At 42.8% G+C, this 25,633-nt stretch overlaps 1 protein-coding gene across 1 annotated transcript in view; it reads left to right on the forward strand.

Annotated features, from left to right (window-relative positions):
* The first annotated feature begins 8,965 nt into the window (after positions 1-8,965).
* LOC119650009 (protein cycle) overlaps positions 8,966-25,633 on the forward strand; it is a 94,624-nt gene continuing 77,956 nt past the window's right edge. Inside the window, exon 1 of the mRNA XM_038052478.1 lies at positions 8,966-9,118. The gene's annotated coding sequence lies outside the window, so the exon portion shown is untranslated. The remainder of the gene's footprint in view (positions 9,119-25,633) is intronic.

The following is a 25,633-nucleotide window of genomic DNA, read 5'->3' on the forward strand; positions in this document are numbered from 1 at the left end:
GCTTCTCTCTCACCTCATGAAGACACCCACGCATGCCCTAGTCAAGATCTTTAATTTAATATCCCACATGAATAAATTTAGAGAAAAATGTAAATCTTCCGTTTATATTCATGAGGAATCCTCTCAAACTGGACGCAAAGTGAAGGCACACATGTGTAGGGATTAATGTTGCCAATACCCCTACCAAATTTAATGTTAATGTTTTCAACGATTACTGACCAAATGAAGTGTGAAATATATATAAATAGACAGTAAACCGATTTTAACTAAATTTCGTTCAACCGAAAATTTGAGAAAATTGGAAAAAAAAATTTCAAATGTCCTGGTCTTTTCATGAATTCATCCAGTCTGGTGCAAAGAAAAACAGGAGTGCATCCAATGATTCATCAAGTAAAAATGTACAGAATTTACCTTGTATGTACGTAAACTTGAGGTAATTTTTCTTTCTTAATTCTAGACATAATAATTTCTCGAAACACTGTATTACGCACACATATTTGTCATTGTGTAGTCTTGTAAACGTAGTTTCATACAAAATTGAAATTCCCAAATAAGAACTGCCAACAACTCCAATTTGATTTTTAAAAATCAATTTGAAATTCAATTTTCTCAAATTTCCTCTGGAATTGATTTACAAACAGAACTAGGCATCAGAAACCATTTAAACACTCATAAAAGTCAAATACGAATTGCCGGCCTGGATATCACTTTTCTCTGGTCACAATTGCTGTCCAATATGAGCGATATGTACACAAGGATGTAAAGTTATCGGGCTTGGCTCTATGCTACTTGGATAAAATGCAAATACCCCTTATGCGTGTACTTATGACCCACTGTAGAATGTTGTTTTCAACAAAGTTTCAATTCAAATAAAAAAACACTTGTGATTTCCAGCCAGAAAACGGACAGGAGAATTGTCTCGAAATTTTCCGAGGCAAGCTAAGACGAAGTTTCACTGAATTCTGCCATTAGAATAGTTGAAAGTCCTCCGTCATTAAAATTGTAAATTTCGGCTTCAAAACAAGCATGCATGGACTACATATATAGTTTTCTGCAGTAGTCTAGATAGCCCCTGTTTAGATTCAAACGTTTTTGAGTCAACATTCGGCAATTGAGCGACTTCAACAAAATCGCGTACAACTCGGGTCCTCCAAAAAAGCGACTGACCTTTCAAATTGTTAAGTAAGATGAGGTTTATAAGAAGTTCAACGGAATTTCTCGTTGATTCTAGCCGACACTATTTTGAAGTCAACATCGATCTACAATCTGAATCTGAATTACATCATTTTGAGAACATTAAGTTAAACGAACTGGGAACAATGCCACTTGCAAACTTTTCTTTTCAATAAATTTTCTGGAAGCTGAAGTGGCTCTTCCACCACTTAAGGAGCGCGCCCACCGAGACGGACACACCACGATATTGTCTAGTATATTTGAAAGGTCGCGCCTAAAAACGGGACAAATTGTACCAACTGGTCCTCCAGGTTGGGGGTTGGGCAGGGTTGATAACCCTACACGGTAAACAACTTGTTACAAAGCCACAACAGGAGGACGGACTGGACGAATTACACAACGATGAACCCGGCAACGACAACAGAATAACGATTTGCGCATTTTCTCATGTAACGTGCGCTCCCTGTATAGACCGAATGCTATTGAGCAGCTGGTCGATACCCTGTCCTAATATAAGGCTAATGTAACAGCGTTGTAAGGGATGTAGTGGACAGGGACCGGTTTCCTGGAGAAGAGCCACTACACCATATATTATAGCGGCCATCCAGTAAACCATGTGCTCGGAGTAGGTTTCTTAGTCAGCCAAAAACTGATACCTGCTGTTATCGGCTTTGAAAATATAAGCGAAAAGCTACGCACTCTACGCTTGCGAGGCAAATTTAGAAATATAAGCCTCATAAACGTTCACGCCCCTACAGAGGAGACTGCAGAGTCGGAGACGGATACCTTCTACGAGGCAGTTGTACGAACCCTCGAAGCTTGTCCCAGATGTCAAAATCATACTTAGGGATTTTAACAGCCAAGTAGGGAAGGAGCCTGTATTCAGGCGATACGTTGGCTCCCATAGTTTACACCAAAATACAAATGATAACGGATTGCGGATTATTTAATTAGCAGTGTCACACGAAATGGTTGTTGGAAGTACTTGGTTTGCGGGGAAAGCGGTCCATAAACATACATGGGCCTCTCCAGACGGGACCACTTTCAACCAAATTGACCACGTGTTGATCGAACGCCGCCACCTTTCAGCCTTGATGAATCTCAGAACATGGGGAGGGAGTGGCAATATAGACTCGGATCACTATCTCGTTCGCATGGTGCTCTGAGCTCGAATAACAACACCACCCACAATCGCCTCTGACAATCAGGTGAGAATTAACACTGAAGCCATCCACAACATAGCCCTTCACAACACCTATAAGAGGGAAATGGATGCCGCATTAATCGCAGTCAACGGAGATCCTGGAGATAAACTATCAACAAATGATCTTCACAATCATCTGAAAAAACGTTATCATAAATACGACCACAAACATACTTGACCCCAGCCGCAAAATAAGTCGGAATGGCTGGTTTGAAGATGAATGTAAGCTAGCAACGGAACGGAAGAATGCTGCATACCGAGTAATGCTGAATTCTCAAAGAACGCGGGCACGCGCAGAGACTTATCACCAACTCCGTTGAGCGGAGAAACGACTTCACAGACGGAAAAAGGAAGCCTGGGCGAATCAACAAGTTTGTGAACTAGAAAGGTACAGGGAGCAACCGCACCAAGCGTGGAAGTTTTACCAACAAGTCAGCAGGACAAAGCCGAGACAAAGAGGGAAATCTGATTTCCGACAGAATGGGTATATTAGAGCGATGGGTTGAGTACTTTGATGAGCTGCTAAAGAATCAGAACATCGGCGAGTTGGAAGTGCCGCCAACTCAGGACAACGGACAAACAGTGCCACCACCAAGTATAGAGGAAACAGTCCGTCCACTTCATCGGCTAAAAAACCATAAGTCGTCAGGAGCCCATGTAATTACAGCCGAATTGGTTAAATATGGAGGCGACCAGTAACACCAAGTGGTTCATCAACTTGTGCAAAAGGTATGGGACAGCGAATCAATGCCTGACAACTGGCAACGAGGCATTATCTGTCTCATACATAAAAAGGGAGATATCATACAGTGCAGCAATTATAGAGGTATCAGGGTACTGAGTAACATTTATAAGATATTCTCCGCTATCTTGCTAGGCCGGATAGCCTCATACGCCCAGAACATCATTGGCCCATTTCAAAGAGGCTTCACTCCAGGCAAATCAGCAACAGATTTTCTCTCTGCGGCAAGTGATGGAAAAACTGTTGGAATATGGAGACCAGTTGCACCATCTATTGATCGACTTTAAAGCCGCCTATGATAGCATACTCAGGGTAAAACTGTACACTGCCATGAGAGAATTCGGTATCCCGACGAAATTGATAAGACTGACTAGGCTAACCTTGACCAATGTGCGAGGCCAGATAAAAGCAGCAGGATCACTCTCAAGACCATTCGATATCAAAAACAGTCTACGACAAGGGGATGCCCTATCATGCGTCCTCTTTAACCTGGCCCTAGAGAAAGTGATCCGTGATGTTGAGGTAAATGCGAGGGGTACGATCCTCCTTGAGTCCAGCCAACTACTGGCCATTGCTGACGATATCGACATCATGGGAAGAACCACCCGAGACGTACAAACTGCCTTCATCCAGAGTGAGCAAGCGGCGCGAGATCTTGGGCTGCACATCAATGAAGGCAAGACGAAGTACATGGTGGCAACGTCAGCACCGAAAACCAACAAACCAACAACATCAAACCGCACTGGTCAAACGGGAAGAATAAAGATAGGAGAATACAACTTTGAGACCGTTGATAATTTCTCCTATCTAAGGTCGAAAATCATAACCGGTAACAGCTACGATGATGAAATCCGCACACGGTTGTTGTCAGTCAACAGAGCCTATTTTAGCCTACAAAAACTGTTCCGCTCGAAACGTCTCACCATAAGGTCAAATCTCTTTACTGTACAAGTCAATGATCTTGCCAGTCCTCATGTATTCCTCGGAGACTTAGGTTCTTAGCAAGAAGAATTGCGAACTCTTGGCCGCGTTCGAGAGAAGAACCCTCCGAAGAATTTTTGGCCTCCTACATGAGGATGGACGATTCCATAACCTACAAAACGACCAAATCTATGAGCGATCCATGACTGTCAAGTTGTGGATAAAATCCGGCTCAATAGGTTGAAGTGGGCGGGTCACTTAATCCGTATGGATGAGGATGATCCAGGCCGGAAAGTCTATAAGGGCTATATCTATGGTAGAAAAAGAAGACGAGGCAGACCCTGCCTAAGATGGAGCGATGGCGTAGGTCAGGATGCCAGACAGCTTTTAGGGATATCGAATTGGTGGACCTCGGCGCAAAACCGGGATGCCTGGAATTCCTTATTAAGTTAGGCCTAAACCGGATACCGGTTGTTGCGCCGTTGATAATGATGGTACCCGACGGATCCATATGTTAAGTCTGCCTTGGCTCTGTCAGCAAGTGCCGTTACATCATCTGTATAACCGGCCAGGCGTGACTTTTCTCGTATATAGACTAGCATTGGAAGTATTCCAGAGAGCCGTATCTAGGATATATTCCTGTGTTATATATGATCACCAGCCAGCATCTCAAAAAGCAGGGATAATGTCAGATAATCCCTCAATATCCACAAGAGGTAGCCTGGTACGTGGAATGAATTTCGTAGAGTACTTAGCATATCTGCCCATCTTACGGAAATGAAGGCGCCTTTGACGGCCTAGAGACCTCTTCGCATTAAAACCGAATAAGGGGGATAAGTCATGTATTGCTTCGGCATGTCAACTCATGTTGGGATTTTCGAGGACTTTCTCTCCTGTATCACGTATATAGAGTGGTGGGTATTCAGTCAGTAACTCAAGGTGTCCTTTGCCTTTTCTGATCATCGCCACCTTGCAACGCTGATCGTGGAGCAACAGTTTATATAGCTCTGCCGGTCTGTCGCCCCTTTTTTCACTGAGTGGAGTTCCTACTCCAGTTCTTTCAAACCGAAAACTGGGCAATCCGCGGCATCTTCCATGCTGTTCTCAGCAGGCCGAGCAGGATGCAAAGCGTCCATTTTCATGGCATTAAGTGAGCAGGGTTTCTGCGAAGCCCCAATTTATCTGTGATCTGGAGCTTATGATTGGGTTCCCACGTATCCACATTTACCAAGTCGAATAGCTCCTACAATCAACGAGCTTTGCTTCTGTTTATCGCGTTATGAAGTCTCATTTTAGCTGATCTATACTCTGTCATTTTGATGAATGCATCATCACGGTCTCTTAAACGTTGAGACAGACGGGCAAAGTTGTGACACTCCTTATGCATTTCTACAATTTTCGTCGTCAACCAATACATATGCAGAAGGTTGGCCTCATTTAGGTGCCTTGCGATTTAGTTTACGGCAGGTAGAAAGACACTATTGAAAAGGAAAACCAAAAATTGTTATCTACTAAAATGTAATCATTCGAAGTTACTAAAGATTGTCGACACTTTTGATATCAAACAGGTATACCACCTTACAGATATCTGGACATTATTTATATCCTCTGCAGCCCGACATTTTAACCCACCACGATGAATATCCTTAACAAAACGCTATTTTTTAAATCAAGTGAAGGAATAAAATGAAGGAAGGTCGCTTATTTCACTTTTAGTAATTTTATCCAGATACCTTCAGTAGGTAGGCATCAGGTACGTATCAGCCGCTCCGAGTAGCTCAATTAGCGCTGTGGTGCGCCGTTTTGATTTTTTTTTTGGGTATGGGGTATGTGAAGAGAGTGTTGGACTACCAACTAAACACCTCTCTATCGTCAGAGGGCTAGCCTGGAACCGTTTGTCACATTACCCGAACGTGCGGGGCTTTCAAATCAGGGAATTCCTTTCATTAACGGGAGGGGAGAGGAGGAATGGAATTGTCAGTTCAAGGAACCCCCTGCCATCCGGCCTCTCTACCAGTCGAGTTCTATCTCCTTGCAACTAGAGGGACCCGAACGTAATGGGCAACACAGCTCCACCTGTCAGCACTTCTCAGCATCTCTTCGACAATATGTCTGGAGAGAGATCCCCTGTGTTTAAAAAGAGCTACTGACGAATCCCATCCCACCTTCCACAAGAAAAAAAGGGCGTCGTCCACAACTCCGTTGCAAAACGCACAATCCGGAAATCGCGCCTTTCCTTTTCTTGTGCAGGTAAGACTGCAAACCTCCATGCTCACTTAAAAATTGGGTAAGGAAATAGTCGGTCTCACCATGCTTCCGATTCAACCACGCGCCTAAGATGCCGATGAGCCACGCAGTCCATCTACTTCTAGTTTCATTTTGCCAAGAGAGGTGCCACTCGGCTAGAGTGCGTTGCCGTTTTTCACCAGCAACAACCTCCCTTGGCTCATTTCTCTTGCGCTTGTATATGACTGGACGTTTTTTAGCAAGAAGGGCAACCGGGATCACCCCCGCGATCACCATCACGGCCGGTTCATAGACAGTGCGGTACGCAGACCCCACCCGCAAAGCTCCCCGTCTCTGTACTTGCGCAAGACACTTACGATATACCTCCTTGCTAAGAGCGTCGGCCCCATACCTCTGCGCCGTAGAGCAGGCTGTACTGCGTTGAACTCATCAGGAGACGTTGCCTGCTAGACGTCGGGCCCCTAATATTTGCTATTAGCCTACTTAACACCGAAACTCCAGCTGCAGCCTTGTTCGGTGTTGCTTTGATGAAGAGTCAGCCTGAGGTACTTTACCGCTGTTTTTGACTCGATTATCGACTCGCCGAACGATGGGACAAAGGGCCAGAATTCTCTTTTTAGTCAGGATGACTACTTCGGTTTTCCCCAGGGCAAAGTTGAAACCATGAGTAGTCATTCATCCGCTTACCCGTCCCATCAATATGCTGAGTCTGCTTTGCGCCTGTTCGACAGTTCGTCCAGCAATAATCCCCGTTTTCACGCCAGAATCTCCTAAGACCATGACTGCCGTTATGAGGGCAAGGAGACAAAATCTAGCCGACTCAGATCTTCAGAGGCAGCTCTCCCACCCTGCAGCAAGAGGTCTTTCTGAGTTCCACAAAGAATGGTTCCTTTTTTTCTTGAATCTTTTCAATGACAGATCACATACTGAACGTTCTTTTCTGCACTTCAATGTAAAATTTTCTAGATTCTTAAATAGTCCTTGAATGGTGAAACATACTCCAGAGATTTCGTTTTCATTAGGATCATCCTTTATTAATTGGGCGTTCATAAAAGGATATCCGAGGGTAGGCGCTTTCTTCATATCAAAAAACACGGGAGTGCTTGTGCCATCAACACCATCGTCTGGAAGGAGAACTTCGATTAAGCACCTGCTGTCGTTGGCAACAGCTTGGTCTCACTCCAATATGTTAGGCTGAAAATTGCATATTCTGGAACTGCTGCAATCCATCGTTCAGTATCTAATGCAAAATAATCTTTTCGGAAATGCACATTCATGCAAAATTCATTTCGCCTCTTGTATTTCGCTGAAAGACTGGAAAACGCAACAAGACTTGCGAGGAAATTCGCTGAAACTGCATACATAATGGAGTCGAATAGGAGAGAATTCTGAAAGTAGCAACAATGAGTCCGGCTGCCACTTGCAATGCAAAATTGTAAATAGAAACACAAATTAAATAATGTCATATGACGCCATTGTTGTCGGCTGGGTGCTGGATAAGTGCCTTGGCGACAACATCCCTCTATTGCCCCTGCCGTGTAGCAGTGCCGAGAACAAAACCGATTTGAGGTGAACCAACTGCGGTGGTAATGTCGCCCCAAGCGCCGTTCAGTGGGCGGAGGTGGGCGAAAAGCGGGTGTTGTTTCATAATAACGTCACCTTATGTAATGACACGAAATGATGATGCTACTGAGGAATCCTTATGTCGTTCACAGCGTCATTGAGCTTTCGGTAAGGCCAACCCCTAGCCTATCAACCTGTTGAACGCAGCCCCACAACAGGTGTTACGAGACGTGAAGATTGCAACGGTGAGGTCACACATGCGCCCCTGAAGCAAGTGAAAAAGCTTCCATGCAACCCCATGTCGGGCGATAGAAGTGGGAGGAAGGTTCTCACGGACGCTAGACGAATCAGCTTTTTGCAAATTCCGGAAAATGCGGAGATGGAGCCTTGAACGGTCTAAATCTCACTCGAGTGCTATTAAGAAGTCAGTTCATCCAGAGCTTTCTTTTCGGTCGGGCGTCTTAGAAGTCCGTACTACGGACTCACGGTGAATCCGCGCTTTCTTCAAATTGACCACCTCAACCGCCTTAATTAAGATAGTGAAGCAATCACGGGTGCGTACACCTTGAAAACTGCTCCATTCGACGTAACGTATGTTTGCTCACAGGTTTATTGTCACCTGTGCCGAGTTGTGCTCTTTCGTTACGCGTGTCGCTTTGTAACTATTGTCGGCCGTGCCAACGCTTTACAACCGACAAAACGCTTTATTATGCACTTTATGCAGTTCAGTTTATTACGTTAGAACTCTTCATGCTATGCAGGAGATAACTATGTTTACTTCTCGCCGTTGTCGCCAAGGTCACGCCGATATTTTCCATTTTCTTTAGAATTGCGCTTATCGCTTTCGTCGATATTGCAAACTACCTGTGGATAGTTATCTTAGTTTTATCATTGTTAGTGGATAAAAAAGTAATTACTATTTAAGGTGCCATCTGCGATCTGTTAATTCGAGATAATTTGCATCCATAGAGCAATGTAACGCGAGAAAAATAAGTGAAAACGCGCGTTGAGTTGTGTGAAAAGAAATTTTAAGGAAAGTTCCGGGAGAAAGTGCTGTATCTTATTACTCTTCTAAAGATTGCGCTTCTAATAGTGTTGTGTGATGCTACGGATTGAATAATTGAGGTGAATTATTGCAATGTGAGTGATGCAGAGTGTCATTACCGGGGATTTTTATTCTTACCTCGTCACTTAATCAGAAAGAAGATTCGATTAAAAAGTGAATAGATGGATAAATTATTCTCAGTTGCTAATGGCTCCCATCGGTTGTAAGCATACACTTTACTAAATTGATCTGGCTTTAGATACATATATGAAACCTAACTTTAGGGTTGGACACGGAAATATCAAACTTTAATTCTTCCGATCCGTTGAATCCTTCGATGATGACTGCAACATCTAAAAAAGATATATTTTTGGAAAAAATGGAGGTAGCGTTGAAGAGGTATTATTGGAAGTGGGGGAGGGGCGGACAATTCCAGTTCTACTCTTCTCAATCTTGCCTTTTGAGCATAGGTAGACTTGTGCAAATATCTATCAGATTGGAAGATTGTAAATGAAAGTAATAGATATCTATATATGAAGGGAAGATTCTGAAGGATGTTAGGAGATAGTAACAATCTAGTCATGATCACATTTTGATTGTTGCTGTTTTCCTTTCGACTAAAGAATCCGAATAGTAAAAGACTCGTATCCTTTTCGCTTAAATCCTTTGATGATGCTGATACAACCCAGGTATCGTGGGTAGAAATATGAAAAGCAAAAAATATTCGGCATTAACTGAATTTATCAACAGACTAAAGATACGAGTTTTATGGGATATTGCGCGTGAATCACGCCCACTCGCAACTGTTGTCAGCTTATGTCCTTTATACTCCTTTTTTAGGCAATATATATCGCTCATACCCCCTAGAATTTCCTGAGAAGCCTACAATTTTGTTCAAAATCAAATCAGCATTTCACGAGCAACCCACTCGTCAATGTTTTTGAGAGAAGGTGGATATTCTTCCACAGGAGAAGCAACTGAATCGATGTCCTCTTTCAATGTCATAGTTTCTTTTGAAGGCAATCGAATTTTTGAGTCTCGAATATCCTGCTGTTGTGGTACTTCAGAAGCAGGCATTGATGAAACTCAAGAACTTTATGGTGACGTTTTTGCATAGCAAGGGTCTCAGGCTAATGTTAATATTTAGATAATATCCACATATCCAAATTTAAGGCAGAAGAGAAGACTTGCGGTTTCGTCTAGGGCAGAGGCAACACATTAGACTCTGTCTCACCTCTGCTCTGTGAGTAGCGTGCCCAAATAGGGAGTGGGCGTTGCTACCTCCCTCATTTATATGAGACAAAAATCCAATCAGCATATCTCTATCAAGTAGGTGACGGACATAGGACTACTCCAATTCTCAAACAAAAATTAAGATTCGCTTTGTCCGATCGGACCAATTGGGGAAGAATTTACGTCTCCTTTAATGGTTCACGAACTCCTCTGATTTGGGTTAGTACCCAATTTTTCAAAAAAGACAACTTGCGGTTTTACCGACGCTCCCTCCACACGTGGACTAGGACTAAGTTAGGACTCCCTCAATTCTTCAACAAAAAATTAAGAGAGAATGTGGAAGGGTAGAGTCTCCCAGAATGCATTCACAATGCTTCCTAAAAAACGGAAAAGGTAGTTGGCTTGCATATAGCATAGTCCTATCAGTATAGCGCGCAATGCATTCAAGATTACGGCGGTCTGTACGGGGCACTGGTCCATAGAGGACTATGCCGTCAGGCTCGGCATACTCTACAATTTGCATTGCCGAAGCTGCGGAAAAGGGAGGGAAACCCTCATGCACTTTCTCTGTGATTGCCCAGCTCCAGCTAGAGTCAGGCTAGGGACACTGGGTAAACCATTCTTTGGGAACCTCAGAGAGATTTCCAGTTGCAGGGAGGGCGAGCTGCTTTCCTTCGTGAATGCCACAGGCTAGCTCTGAAAATCCGAACCGGCTGGACTTTGCCTCGTTACTCTCATAACCGCAGTCACGATCTTAGAAGTTTGTGGCGTCAAAACGGCTCACCACAGCGCTAATTGGGCTCTTCGGAGCGGCTACTGATACCTACTTTCCTACCTAGGTAGATGGTGAGAAACCTGGAAATTCTAGCTTTCTTTTTATTCATCTTCAGTTTGATCCTTGCTATTTATTCTACCTAGTGCAAAATTATTAAGACAAGATTTATTGGTTGACGAGGGAGTGAATCATTGCCGTTTACGTAATTATGTACATCTGCAGTTTACAAATTTCGAACCTCTACTTTGTTAATGAAACCCGCGCCTTGAATAAAGACCGTCTTTTCGATAGCGACTTTTGGATACCGAATAAGAGAGGCGATTGGTTTCTTGAGTATGAATAAATAATATTACTTAATTTAAATTAAGTTAAAGCGCAAATTTTTGAAGTGGTGATCAATATTAATAAATTAAAAACAAGTGTAAAATATTCAAACTGATGCTAGTGCAGACGCCTTTCCTAGATCCAGGGGATCAACTCTCGGTGCTAGTTCAGCCGCTGGGATTATCGATAAGACGAAATTCTCTTAGCCCTTGGTTTGTTCTTTTTTTTCTATTATTCCGGAGGTAGAAATCTTCCAAAGACACTGGTACTCATGTTCCAGCGTGTGGGATTTTTACTTACTAAAACCACCTCCTAACTCGTGTCCTCTTTCCCGCGGAACCACCACAAAGTATTTCGTTCGCCTCTCCCTTCACCCATCGATTGTATTCGCAAATGCGCCTTTCTCGCCTCCTCTGCCTCTCTTAATCTGCACTGAATCCCCCCTACCATGTCGTTCACTGCATTCCAGCTCTCCTGGTATGGAATCATTTTTCTAATTATATTTTCCGGTGCTAGTGTTCCTCCATAGCACACTCTTAGGGCGGTCTTTTTATACACCGCGCTCATCTGTTGAGCATTGCAAGCGGTATGCAATGCAGTTGACCAAATTGGCGCTGCTTAAAGCAGTATAGAGTTCACCGCTCTAACTATAAGCAGTCTACAAGTGCATCGCGGGCCTCCAACATTTGGTATCATCCTTGCCAGGGCCATGCTAACATTAGACGCCTTGGTACAAACATTTTGTAAGTGCTGCTTGAAATTCAGTTTCGCATCTACCATCACTCCAAGGTATTTAATTGCTGGCTTTGAAGTAAAGATATGTTTCCCCGGTCTGATACGGGCGGTGATTTCGATACGCCGCTATTTTATCCTCTGTTTTATCCTCGGCGAAAGCAAGGCCTGCATCTTTTAGCCACTTTTCTATAGCAGTGATTGCTTCGGATGAATACAATTCCACATCCGCCAGATCTTTTGCACGCAAACACTCGCTAGCAACTAGGACATTAAGGACATCATAATACATGATGTTTCACAATAGCGGTTCCAGCACATAGCCCTGTGGAACACCCGCGGAGACAATGTATTCTTTGGTTCCGTTTCTAGCGAAACAGTTTTTGTGAGCTGAAAAAAGGCTCTGTTGGCAGCCAACTGCCGTGCGTCGATTTCATCGTCATAGTTGTTATCGCTTGTGATTTTCGACCCTAGATAGAAGAAATTTTCAACGGTCTCAAAGCTTTCTATCTTTATTATTTTCGTTTGACCAGTGCGATTCGATGTGGTTCGTTCTTTGGTTTTTGGGGCTGACGTTGCTACCATGTACTTCGTCTTGCTTTCATTAATGTGCAGCCCGAGGTCTCATGTCAATCACCGCCTGTTCGATCAGGATGAAGGCAGACTGTATATCTCGGGTTGTTCTTCTCATAATGTCAATATCGTCAGCATAGGCCAGTAGTTGGGTGGACTTGAAGAGGATGGTGCCTCTCGCATTTACATCTTCACCGCGGATCGCTTTCTCCAGGGCCAGGTTAAAAAGTACGCATGATAGGGCATCTCCTTGTCTTATACCGTTGTTGATGTTGATCCTGCTGCTTTTATCTGGCTTCGCACAATGGTCAGTGTCAATCTAGTCAGTATTATCGAATTCTCTCAGGGCCGTATACAGTTTTATGCTGGCTATGTTGTCATAGGCGACTTTAAAGTCAATGAAAAGATGATGCAATTGATGTCCATATTCTAACAGTTTTTCCTTCGCTTGCCGCGGAGATATATATATAGTGTATATATATCCCGACAACTAAGGAGGTTTATTTACTATACCGCCGGTGCTTTGTTATCTCCTTGCCTACTGCTAATTTCCAGCACTTTTTTCATCGTTACTTTGGATATTATTACCATGTCCAATGGTCTCTGGAAACTGTTGCTGCGCCTGTCCTCCTGACGAAGTAAAAGGCGAACAGTTTCTAGAAGGAGGCCGATGTGTGCAGTTATCTCAACTGCTTCACCTTTGAATCTGCCCATTACAACCTTGAAGGTGTTTTTGCCATGGGTTTATATTGTCTCTTGCTTCGTCATGTAGCTGATTTGAAACAGGCTTGTAGAGGCAGGTAAAGTAGGAACCGATGGCGTTGACTTGGCTGGCGCTGTGCCCTACATATAGGTTTATGTCAACAAGACATATCGTTAGCCAATATGAGCTCTAACTGCGCGAAGGCTTCTAGAACCGTGTCCTCTTGCATTCTTTAGCGAAGCACAGTGAACGTGGCTCACGTGTTAAAATTGCCGATATGAATTTTCTTCTCCGTACTTTCATGTTCGAGATCATCCTGTAAAATATGTCCTCGAACTCAGCCAATGTGCTTTCGAGGAGCAGAGCAGTTATAGATCACTGTCATCTAGTCTTGCCCATACGGAGCCAGTTGCAGGTTGCCTCATACATTCTTGTATGAGTTGGTCACTGCATGCTCCCAAGGCCTGGCCCCACCTGTCAAAAGCCATGCGGGGTGTCAAATGGAATTTGGGGGTGTCAAATGAAAAATGTTGTTGACATTAGCCAGAAAAGGAAAGAATGGAGGGAGGAGGTCACAAAGAGCACATTCAGATCAAATTAAGGGCCCCAAAAATCTGAAAAAAATATGATGATCCCCTTATATGACATCTAAGCCTCAACATAGTCCACATTTTGATATCTGTTCGAATAAAGTTAATAATAGCATATTACTATATTGTTGAAAATTTACTAGGAACTCCTCTTAAGCTCATACCAAAAGTATCAGAATTATCAATAATAAAAGTTGATTGAAATTTTGATCATAATATCTACTATTATTGACAAAGTTAGATTGGGTCGAAGTTTTTACTACTTTACTACTATAAATTTGCTGCTCACTCAGACGTACTTATGTAAAATACCGCTGCTTCCATGAAGAAAAAAGCCTGACATCTTCTTCTTCTTCGGCCTTTGTCCCGTGAAGGAGCGGGGTCGGCTCGTCTTTCTTGGTGGCATCATTTTGTTCGGTCATATGCCTGATCTGGAGGGACAAGGGACAAAAATCACCATCTAGAAAAGGAAAGAATAGAGAAAGCCCTGCACCAAAATATTCCTTCATACCTAAAAGCTCAAAGCATTCTAGTTTTTGACTTATTTTTTTGGAATTCCCCCGGAGGTCCAGGTCTGTGCCATGATGGCCTTATAGATTAGTGTATTCCAGTTGAAATTTGGCATGCCTGTTGTTGTTCTTCAGCTCCATCCCCTATTGAAGTGTGTCTTGTATTTGATTCCAATAGACTGCGGGAGAGCTATACCATTAAGTTCGCCCGAGCGGCATATCTGTTTGCCTTGTTGGTTTTTATTCTGCATCTTGTCAGCAATTACCTGATATTGTCCAGATGATCTTGAAGGTCGTGTAATGTAAATTTGGGGTTCGAGTGTGGGTTCACCATCGCTGTGTCATAAACAAGGATTACAGAGGTTTTCTTTAATAAGAAAATCTGCTGTGTCCAAACTATTTTAAGGCTCTTCAGCTTTCATTCTAGATTCTCGGGAAGTGGAATTATTGTGTTTGATAATGAATCTTCTGTTCGTAACGATATCGTTTACAGGAATAAGGAACAACACACGAGATCATCTTGCTAAACCTTGGGATGTTCAGGAAAATGGCCAAACAATATTTTGTTATGTTGCTCATGAGCCCTTCCTCGGCTTTACAAAGGTTGATTTGCGTCTTGTAGCCTTATTTATCGCCCTGGGAAAATGACCCATTCGAGTCTGTTCTGACAGTCAAGCGAAGTTAATAGATGGTAAAACCACATCAAGTCAGTTGATGTAGAATTGCCACCGGGTATTGCTCAAATTCAGCCGACTTTATAAAATTACCCTTACGGGGGCGCTAGGACGCTCAAGTGTCACTGGAAATGAAGAAGCGTATAAGTTGACTCATCAATCCGCTGATTTCAAAATGCTGGGAAAAGAGTCGATATTTGATGTCACACTCGAATGATTCTCTCTCAGGGGTCTATTGAAGGGCAAGTTTCGCCAACAATGAATTGGTTAAGTTGTAGAGAAATCAGGTGCCACTAGAGCGGCATCCTTATTATCTTTCAAGAAAGGTCTTAGTAGGTTTTCTCATGGAGCATTACCCTTAAACTGCCGACGACACTTGCAGTTAAAAAATGTCCTTAACCATCAGTTTCTCCACGAAATTGGCTCAAGATTTGAGTCACAGATATGCGAAAAAAAAAATCATTTATCTCATGGTTTCTATTCGGTTCCAAATTTCTTTAATTTTAAATTACATTTTCCAGAAAGCTCCCCACTTCAACTGTCCTGGGGTTCTCATTGATAATTCCTGTTCGCTTGTTTATATAAATTTAGATAGATATGTTAAGTGAAGCATAGACAGTCGCTGTACACACCACCAAATCGCAAATTCAATCGTGGGTAGCCTCAGGTATTCAAGGCCAATTGAAAGCGCCAACTGATTCGGGGATGCTGACCTCATTCCAAACCATCGAATGGCTTGCATAATTGATTTTCAAATTATTCCACTATCTAGTGGCAATCAAGAATTGCCTTTATCGATGAAATTTGACATAAGGAAGGCTCAAGTGGGCGCTAAAACGTGACAGAAAGAAAAATGTTATTGAGTATAATACCATGGATCAGATTTTCTATTAGGAAGCAATGTGTTGCGAAGGAGCCAAAAACTAAACAAATTTTGGATTGACTTTGAAGGTTTTGTAATCAGATTAAATTTTCTGCCTTAATCGTGACAATATCTGCTTATTGGCGTAGCAGCGTAAAGGAAGGAATGAAAGCCATTTAAAATTAAAAAGCCTACATGTCGTCGTGGAAGAGGTTCGTTTACGTAAGATCCTAAAACTAGATTGTAACGGTCCTTGTATTGTAATGACCAGACACCATCCCCAGATTGAGATTATCAGTCAGCAAGATCGAGCTATTGTTGAGGTCGCGAAAGTTTTTGACGATAGAGATTTTCGTCCCTATTTTTTGTCGCCGCAACCTTCATGGAATTTAGCTTTTCCTGATATGTGCCTTCCATTCGTTTCAGTGACCGAATCCGACCGTACACTTTGTTATATCCCGAAGAAGTAAACGGGGTACATAAATAAGCCGAAGAAAAAACTAGGTTTCAATTCGTCCTGGCTCCCCAATTCGGGTTGTACCGGCTGTACAGCTTCAATGATAGTATGTGGTTTTCAAGCTCCGGTTTACCAAAGCACGTCACGTACATGTATACCGCAGTACATATGGCAAGCCTTATCAGTCAATACTAGAACTATCTGCTGCCCGCATCGATTGAGTCGTCCAATCCTTTTCGTGGTTTGCCAGCTGAATTTGATCTAATCTTACTTCCCTTTTACGCCTCTTCTTTAACCTATGTCCGGAACGCCGGACTCCTGTTCTAAGATAAACTACCGGTTAAAATACTCCATGCTGCTTCCAAGATTCTAACTTGGAACCGTTTGACAAATCAAATCAACCTAGGTCTTTTCTATTTAGGAGCACCGTGATTCAGGGACCTATCTTTTCGTCTCTATCTTTTTCGTCTTAAAAGAGCCTTGAGTGCAACATGTCACCCGGTTCTATATGTTCTCACTTTGCACCATGGGCTCAGGTAAGGTGCTCGGAAGTACTTGATCTCCCCTACCAAAGAAACGTCGACGATGTCATCCTTCTTTTATAGAAGAAATTGTGGTAGGCATTGGCAACCACTGATTTCAGTAACTATAACCGAGCGACTGTGATTTTTCGATTTTGTAAAGATGAGACTGAAAGTACCCATTCCTACTTATTAGCGGGGTTAGGTAAGATCAATCTCTGTCTAATTCCAATTAAACCACGGTCGAATGTCCCCGATGGTTTGTGCTATCCAAGTATCACTTGGCTTGCTCTCTCGGGATTGCTTTAATGCGCTGAGGGTACGAATCCTCACTTTAAGGGTGACTGCTGACTTATCGCTCTTGCCTTTTTCGAGATATATATAACTTCTACACTTCAGAACCATTGAAAGGGACGGATGGAACGTAGTTCTTGGTAAACGACGCTTACGGAATAGGGGACGTCCGAAATTGGCCATCATCCGGTTGCCCGTAAATATTCTCACTGCAGTGTTGTACGTGGTGGTCCGAATCTGCTTGAAGAAGGTCATTATTCTAAACTATTTTTCACGCCTGGTTTGGATTCGAATGCGTTCTCTCCAATTCATCATGAAATCAATAGCACAATAATCTAATTTTTGATCTGGATCCTTGAAATGTTTTCGAGCACTTCATTTCAAGAACATACTAACGAAAAAAAAACCAGAACGCGAGCTAAACCTGGAAAATAAAAAAAAAAAACGGGTCGACCGCACACGTGGAACCGTAAGTCTCCGGACCCTAGTGCCGCAATCGAGACGGAAGATCCAGGACGGATTACAGTCCGCGGCCCCCGAGGTTGCCTCCCATCCTTGACATCCTCAGGCCATTATTTTGAGGATGTCCCTAATAAGATTTTACGGGGTCAAGGAGGAGAAAGAGAGGAAATCCTCAAGTTAAAAAAAAATTAGCTCCAATTCATGGTATCTTATATTGTAAATTCAGTATGAACGAAAAAAAATACTTTTGTTTTTCTTTTCCTTGTTTTTTTTCCGGGGTCCTCCCAGCTACGCACACGCGAACGGGAAAATGTCTCGCACACACTCGGACCAGAAATTCTTGGAGGCTACAAATGCGATATTCTTTGAATGTCATACATTCAATGGGGTAGAGCTTCGGAAGTTCGAAACTAAAACTTCACCACAAAATCACTACAAGATCGTTCCAGCGAGAAATTGAGGAAATTCACATCAGCGGCAGCAAAGCAAGCTCCTCTTTGACAAACGTTTTGCCGCTCGTTAATCGCGTCTTCTTGACGGACTATGTTTTCTGTCCCTTTTCCAACCAATGCCCGAAGCGGGAGACTAAAAAACCACTTCAAACGTAGACGATTATACAACTTCACTGTAAATAGCTCCGGCAAAAACAACGAAATTTTTAAATTTCGGTTTTCACTTTCTTCTCCAAAATTCACTGATGTCTCATGATATCTGCGAGATAACTTCAATTTACTAAAAAAAATATGTTTAAATCTTAAATCTTAGAAGACTTTTGTCGTCCACCGCCTCGCTCGCGACAAAATTTTCAATCCCACTGGCCGTCGATCAGCTGTTCATCCACGAACCGGCCCCCATGCCGCTACTCTCGCCTTGAACTCGATTGAACTCCGAGAGTTCATGTTGCAGCAACATGCGCGTGCGTCTACCGATGCGGCAAATCAATGTCAAGATCAATTATTCCGAATGCATTCAATAATGTGCAATCTGCGGCGAAAATTAGGGTAATTGCACATTATGGAATGCATTATTTTAGCAAATTAATTCAGAAAAAGGCGAATGAGATTCTTTCAAATTCAACAACCTTTCTAACACAACTGCTCTCACAGAAGTCGTTTTTGACGTTTATCGTGGCGAGGGATGGCAGCCATCAAAGTTGATGTTCCCAACTCGTCTTACCATTTGGACGAGTTTCTCATTCGCATAAATTGTAGATCGCAAGTCTTCTGCAGTTTGAATCGTGTCAGTTAGTTTTGGTTTTTTCAGCTTCTTGTGGCAATTCAGAGTCTCTTCTGGCGTTGCTTATCACCATTAGCCTCATAACCTTTCGCTGGAAGAAAAAGTACCTGCTGCCAGTCATGCGCTGAGTGCCAGCACTTCGCTATTAATACCATTTGGTCCTGACGTTTTTTTGACCGTAATGGACAAGACCGCTTCTTCTTGTTCCTTTATCGTGAAAAGTCGTCAATCTGAAGTTCATTTTTTCTTTCAGTGATAGAGGGTACCTGTTTCCTTCACCTTAGTTGGTTTCCTTCATCTTAGTTGTTTCCAGAAAACAGGTTGATTGGTGAACTTTGAATGTATGAGTCCTCAACCTATACCCGAGTCCACTAGCTTTTCTTCCGCTTCATGCCGATAAGATCAGGTAGATGAAGCTCCGGAACACTTATAGCGAAAACTCCACTCATTCATCAAATCTGTTATTTCATTTTGTTGATACAAAGAACGTCAGCCATTAGTAACGCAGTTTTAATGCATCTCATATTTACGCTACCAGCTGGCTTCCTCGAATATCTAGATAGCTCAAAAACACCTGAAATTCAATACAGTTTTTCTAATCGGATTGAATATCAGAGAATAAAAACAGCTCCTATGTTAATATGGAAATGTCACCCTACTTAATATCTTGTGATGCTTTGCAAGTGAGCATCTCTGAATAAGTACTCTATTTTCCATGTCTAGCCAGTGCTAGTGATTTAGATTGCAGTCGGCTCTTTAGACCAAGTTACTTTCGATTTTCTCAATAAAAGCACGAAAAATACAAATTTATGTATTTGTTATCTTGTATCGCTCTCTTTGGATCCCATAGGAAAATTTAGAAGCGCATTCGAAATTGATCCGGTATTTCTAAGGAAGAATAGTATCATACATGCGAATAAGTTTCTCTTTCTCTTAGTTCGAACAAGGCATCACGTGGCGGCAGGTTTTGGGGTTCAACTGAAAACAACACCCCCCTTTAAATCGGTCTCTTCTTCACGTGTCGGTTGTGCGTAATGTACTGGGCAACAATTGGGCCGTGAAGATTCTTTGCCAACCCGCGGTGATGATTGACCTTTTACCTCAATGTTATAACCGTAAACCTAAGTTTCTCCTTCCTTTATGTTTTTGATGTTTCAGTGTTTCATTGACTTCTTCAATTAGCTGCTGAACTCTTTCGGACAGAAAAGCTCAGCTCCAAAATTAAGTCGAACAAAGGCTGCCCATCTCGGACCAAACCAAAAATAAATGGCGATTGTGATTTGACTCTTGTGACCCTACCAAAACGGAACTGCTCTACCTTATGTTGGTGGGGAGGTGACTGCGGGCCTACGCCTCAGACAGAGTAGTAGGTCGACACTTTTATTAGAGTATAAGCTCAATAGGGTCCTTATCGAGATATTGCCTTCCGCCTGTTAGTGAAACAACTGGAGAAATTCAGGATGTCGGGCTTAGCTATCTGTAGCCAATGTGAAGAAGACCACCATACGGCCGAATTTCCTGGTGCTTAAAATGATCTTCCGAAGACCAGGACGAATTACCTGGAAAAGTATTTTTGAATTACAACTCCGCACGGAGTCTGCCTTTAGGTACAGACAACAAATATGACAGACATATCAAGAGATGGTTCAATCAGCTTGATATCCATATGTTTGCCTGGAACTGCGATACCTCTTCTCCTAATTTCTTGGCTTAGGCTTTAGACAACACACCAAATGCAAATAAGTACTTTTCATTGCTAACAAGATATTGATCTACATAAATATACTATTTTTTGACATTTTGGGGACCTTACTCCTCCATTCAGACGTATAAACCCAAAAATCCTCAAGCTTTCAAATCATTCCTTTATACGTCCGCAAAAAATTCTATCATTTTTGTGGTAACAGAATCTAATTGGAAATACAACCCCTTCCCTTCCCTCCTGAAATCTTAAAATCATCTTGTTTCCTCCACAGAAACAGTTTTAACTTTTCATGGTTTTTGACTTTTTCATGAGTGGATGCAGCAAATTTGTGGAAAGCAGAAGCTGATTTGTCAACATTTCATTATTTGGGATGGTGACATTTAAGGTATTTCAACACGTTCTTTTTTCAGTTTCCCATCCTCATTGAGCTGAGGTTTAACACTGCAGTTGCCTGCTTATCACGATTAAAAAGGGATAGTAACTAAGCTAAGAAACTATGAAATGCTATCTTTGGTTCGGATAAGGAAAAATTTATCTACTACGACCTTTGAGCTTGCTTAGAAGGACCCGTATTGTTTTTTGGAATGTGAACATGCATTTTGACAACAAAATTAAATTAATAGCTTTCTTCAACTTGAGTGAGGCTTACCTCGATATTGACTAAAAATTCTGGGTCTAAACGATGGCGGAATTTTGGACAGTATTCCTCTTGTAGATTTGTAGTTCCGTGCTCTGGAGACCTTATTTGTAGTAGACGCCAATCCGGTGTCGAAGTTAACAACTTCCGCAAGGCACGCATTCATGACCTGAGGCCGCTTGCTGACAGGATCTTGACTGCGAGATTCTGGTCCAGAATGAGGAATATATTAATTGTCATCAACGAAGATAGACGGGAAGACTATTTTCTTTGGGACGCCGTGCAGGAGAATGTTCCTTTCTTGCTCGCGTATAGAATATAGAGGCATGGAATTGGAACCCGCAGCAATAATGGTGAAAGATTTGTGAATTTCTGCAGTTTTCACATCCTCGTCATCGGCGAGTTTCGATTTGTTACAGATGTATTTTGAATGTGCATGATAGGAGTGCTAATATCGGCCTCGATAGAGACCATCATCTGATGGTCGGTTTCCTGCTGTGTTACTCGCGGGGGAATGGAGCGTAGCCAAAATTCAATACGGAGCGTCTCCGCGATCCAGATGTCATCCAGGACTGGGGAAACTTTCTTGGCTATGCAAACGATACACACTTTATGTAACTCCCTTAAAAATTTTAGTGAATGCAGGACAGTTACCAAAGGTGTCTTTAGATCTGTTGTATATCAAGCTGACGGCCACATATCCTAAGGACGTTACAAAATTTGGCTGACTGCGGAAACGTGGATATAAAACGATTCGATGAAGTATGGAGTTCTGTTAATGGCTGCGGTCAAGGAGGAAGGCTGGAGTTCAATCAACGTGAAAACGTATAAAAAGTACAGAGGAGCGTACGCCGTAGCTTAAGGAATTACATAAATAGCAAAGGTTTCATCACAAATATACCAAATCTCAAATGAACCTGCAGGTGGTCGTAAGCCTTTCAAAGGTCCTGTAAAGGACGTCGACAGTAGCCTTCTCGCCGACGATGATGAGCAGCTGAAGAGAAGGAAGGAGGACTTCATAATTGGGAATCGTATATCACCCCGTGAAGTTCCACCTCTTGTAGATGATATGAGAAGAATCATATGGATAAAGACTGGGCTTCCAAAGAGAAACAAAGCTATGCCGTCAACACGTTCAAACGGAATAAAGCCACCGAGCAGTGAAATTCCACCCATTTGTAAATCCTGGGCATTTGAAATCTAAATAGAACAAGGGATGATCGATAAAATTCCGAGGAAGTGCATCCATCTTGAGTGTGACAACTGAAGAGGTATTTGGATGCTTGCTTCTGTAGCGATGATGTTAGTTAAAATCATCCTAGAGAGCATCAAGGAACATCTCGAATACTTGACAGACCGAAAGCAGCTTGGTTTCGGCTCTGGGTCATTCGAAAGTGACGTCGAACTTGATGTACCTAGTCTACATCGTAATATATATACGATATACTTTCGCCTGAGGCCTTAACAAATGAAGAACATTTTTCGACTACCGAGACAGATCTCCTAAGACGTGTCGAAGAAGACGGAACGGTGGATGTGACAACTCTACGGGCAGGGAATTCGTCGGAGTTTTTTATGACTACCAAGGCAATTCATAGTAGATCCTTAACTCGCAACTCATAGGTGAAATCACAATTTTAATGTCTTAGTGTCGAATCAAGTGCGATGTGTGTCGTGGAATATAGTGTTCCGACACCAACGTGATGATCGGTGGGACACCACGTGATGATCGGTGGGAGTTTCTTTCTGAAAAACTGCAGACGGAGATTTCAACAGTCAAGTAGTAACGGAGCTCGCATTCAGGCAATACGTCGGCTCATATAGCTAACATAGGGATACCAATGATAACGGACTGCGGATTATTCAGTTAGCAGTATCGCACGAAATGGTCCGCTTTTCGCGGAAAGTGGTCCACAAACATACATGGGCCTCTCCAGGCGGGACCACTTTCAACCAAATTGACCACGTGCCGATTGAATGCCCCCACCGCTCAGTGTTGATGAATGTCAGAATATATAGGAGGACCAATATAGACTCCGACCCCTATCTCGTAGACCGCGTAGTGCTCCAGGCTCGAATTAGAACACCGCCTGTAATCCCCTCTGACCATCAGGTGAGAGTGAATACTCAAGCCATTCACAATACAGCCCTCCGTAATACCTATAAGGGGGAAATGGATGCCGCGATATCCCCAGCTTACTGATGTCCTGGAGATGAAACATTAACAAATGATCTTCACAACCACCTGAAGAGCGTTAGCATTAATACGGTCACAAACATACTTGGCCCCAGCCGCAAGAAAAGTCAGAACAGCTAGTTCGACGATGAATATAGAGTAACAACGGAACGGAAGAATGCTGGGAGAATCAAAAGATCTGTGAAAACTACAGGGAGCAACCTTACCGGGCGCAGAATTTTTACCAACGAATAAGCAGGATGAAGCTTTATACACTTCGATGCTCATCCTGTCGAGAGAAAGAGCAAGATCTGATTTCTGACAGAATGGGCAGATTGGTGCGATAGGTTGAGTATTTTGATGAACTGTTGAACAATCAAAATATCGGCAAGCTGGAGCTGCCACCACTAAGTATGGAGGACGCTAGGAGCCGATGGAATTACAGCCGAATTGGTTAAATATGGCGGCGACCAACTCCACCCAACAGCTCATCAACTGATGCTCAAGGTGTGCGACAGTGAATCAATGCCTGACGACTGGCAATGGTGCATTATCTGCCCAATTAAAAAACAAAAAGGGGGGGGGGGGTATCACGTTGCTGAGTACCAACTATAAGATATTCTCAGCTATCTTGCTAGGTCGGATATCTCCATACGCACAGAACATCATTGGAACATACAAACGAGGTTTCACTCCAGGTAAATTAGCAATAGATCAGATTTTCTCTCTGCGACAAGCGATGGAAAAACTGTTGGAATATGGCCATCCGTTGCCCCATCTTTTCATCGACTTTAAAGTCGCCTATGACAGCATAGCCGGTATCCCAACTAGGGTGACCCTGACCAATGTGTGAGGCCAGATAAAAGCAACAGGAACACTCTCGAGAACATTTAACAATGGTCTAAGACAAGAGGATGCTCTATCATGTGTCCTCTTTAACCTAGCCCTAGAGAAAGTGATTCGCGATGCAGATGTGAATGCAAGAGGCATGATCCTCTTCAAGTTCACCCAGCTTCTGGCCTGCGCTGATGATATTGACATTATAGGAAGAAGAACTTGAAATGTACAGTCTACCTTCATCCAGATCGAGCAGGCGGCAAGGGATCTGGGGCTGCACATTAATGAAGGCAAGACCAAGTACATGATGGCAACTTCAGCGCTAAAAACCAAAGAACGACTAACATCGAATCGGACTGGTCAAACGAGAGGGATCAAGATAGAAGACTATAACTTTGAGACCGTTGAAAATTTCTCCTATCTTGGATCGAAAATGGCAATTGATAACAGCTGTCGTTTGCTAACAGAGCCTATTTCCGCTTACAAAAACTGTTTCGCTCGAAGCCTCTCACCATACGATCAAAGCTCTTACTGTATAAGACAATGATCTTGCCAGTCTTCGTGTCTTCTTCGGAGACCTGGGTTCTTAGCAAAAAAAATTGCGAATTCTTGGCCGCGTTCGAGAGAAGGTTCCTCTGAAGAATTTTTCGTCTCCTACGGACGATTGGCCTGCCTACATAACGACGGAATCTATGGGGGATACCACCACCGCCTCAACAGGTTGCGGTGGGCGGTTTACTTAATCCGTATGTATGAGGATGATCCAGCTCGGAAAGTCTATAAGAGCAATATCTATGGTAGGAAAAGAAGACGAGGCAGACCCTGCCTCGAATGGAACGGTGGCGTAGGTCAGGTTGCGAGACAGCTTTTAAGGATATCGAATTTGTGGACCTCGGCGCAAAACCGGGGTGTCTGGAGTTCCTGACTAATGCAGCCCTAGACCGGATACCGGTTGTTGCGTCGTTAATGGTGATGATAAATGAGTGTTCCACTTCCCCTTTATAGGTATTACGGAGGGCGTTGTGGTGGATGGCTTGGTCTCACCTTATTGTCAAAGGGAATTTGAGGTGGTGTTGTTATTCGTTACTCAGGCTGAACGATGGAAGTGGTCAATTGCACATGGTCAATTTGGTTGAGGATGATCCTGTGTGGAGAGATCGTTATTTCAGTTTTATATTATATTAGGGTGTGGGTTACCATAGTTATTCGTCGTTGTGTGCCAAATCTAGTCCAATATTTTTTACCTTGGCATTGCGACAGGCAGTTTTCTTGGTAGGGTCGTCAACCTTGCACCTATCCCCAATATGGAAGATTAGTTGATAGATTGTTTCCGATGTACCCAATCCTTCTTCGTTTGCAATGCCTCAGTACTAAGCTCTGTTTTTATTTCATTTATGTACATCTTTGCAAAACGTTGTTCTCAACTGTGCTCATCTAC

This window comes from Hermetia illucens, chromosome 2 (genome assembly GCF_905115235.1).
Source record: "Hermetia illucens chromosome 2, iHerIll2.2.curated.20191125, whole genome shotgun sequence".
Taxonomy (NCBI): domain Eukaryota; kingdom Metazoa; phylum Arthropoda; class Insecta; order Diptera; family Stratiomyidae; genus Hermetia; species Hermetia illucens.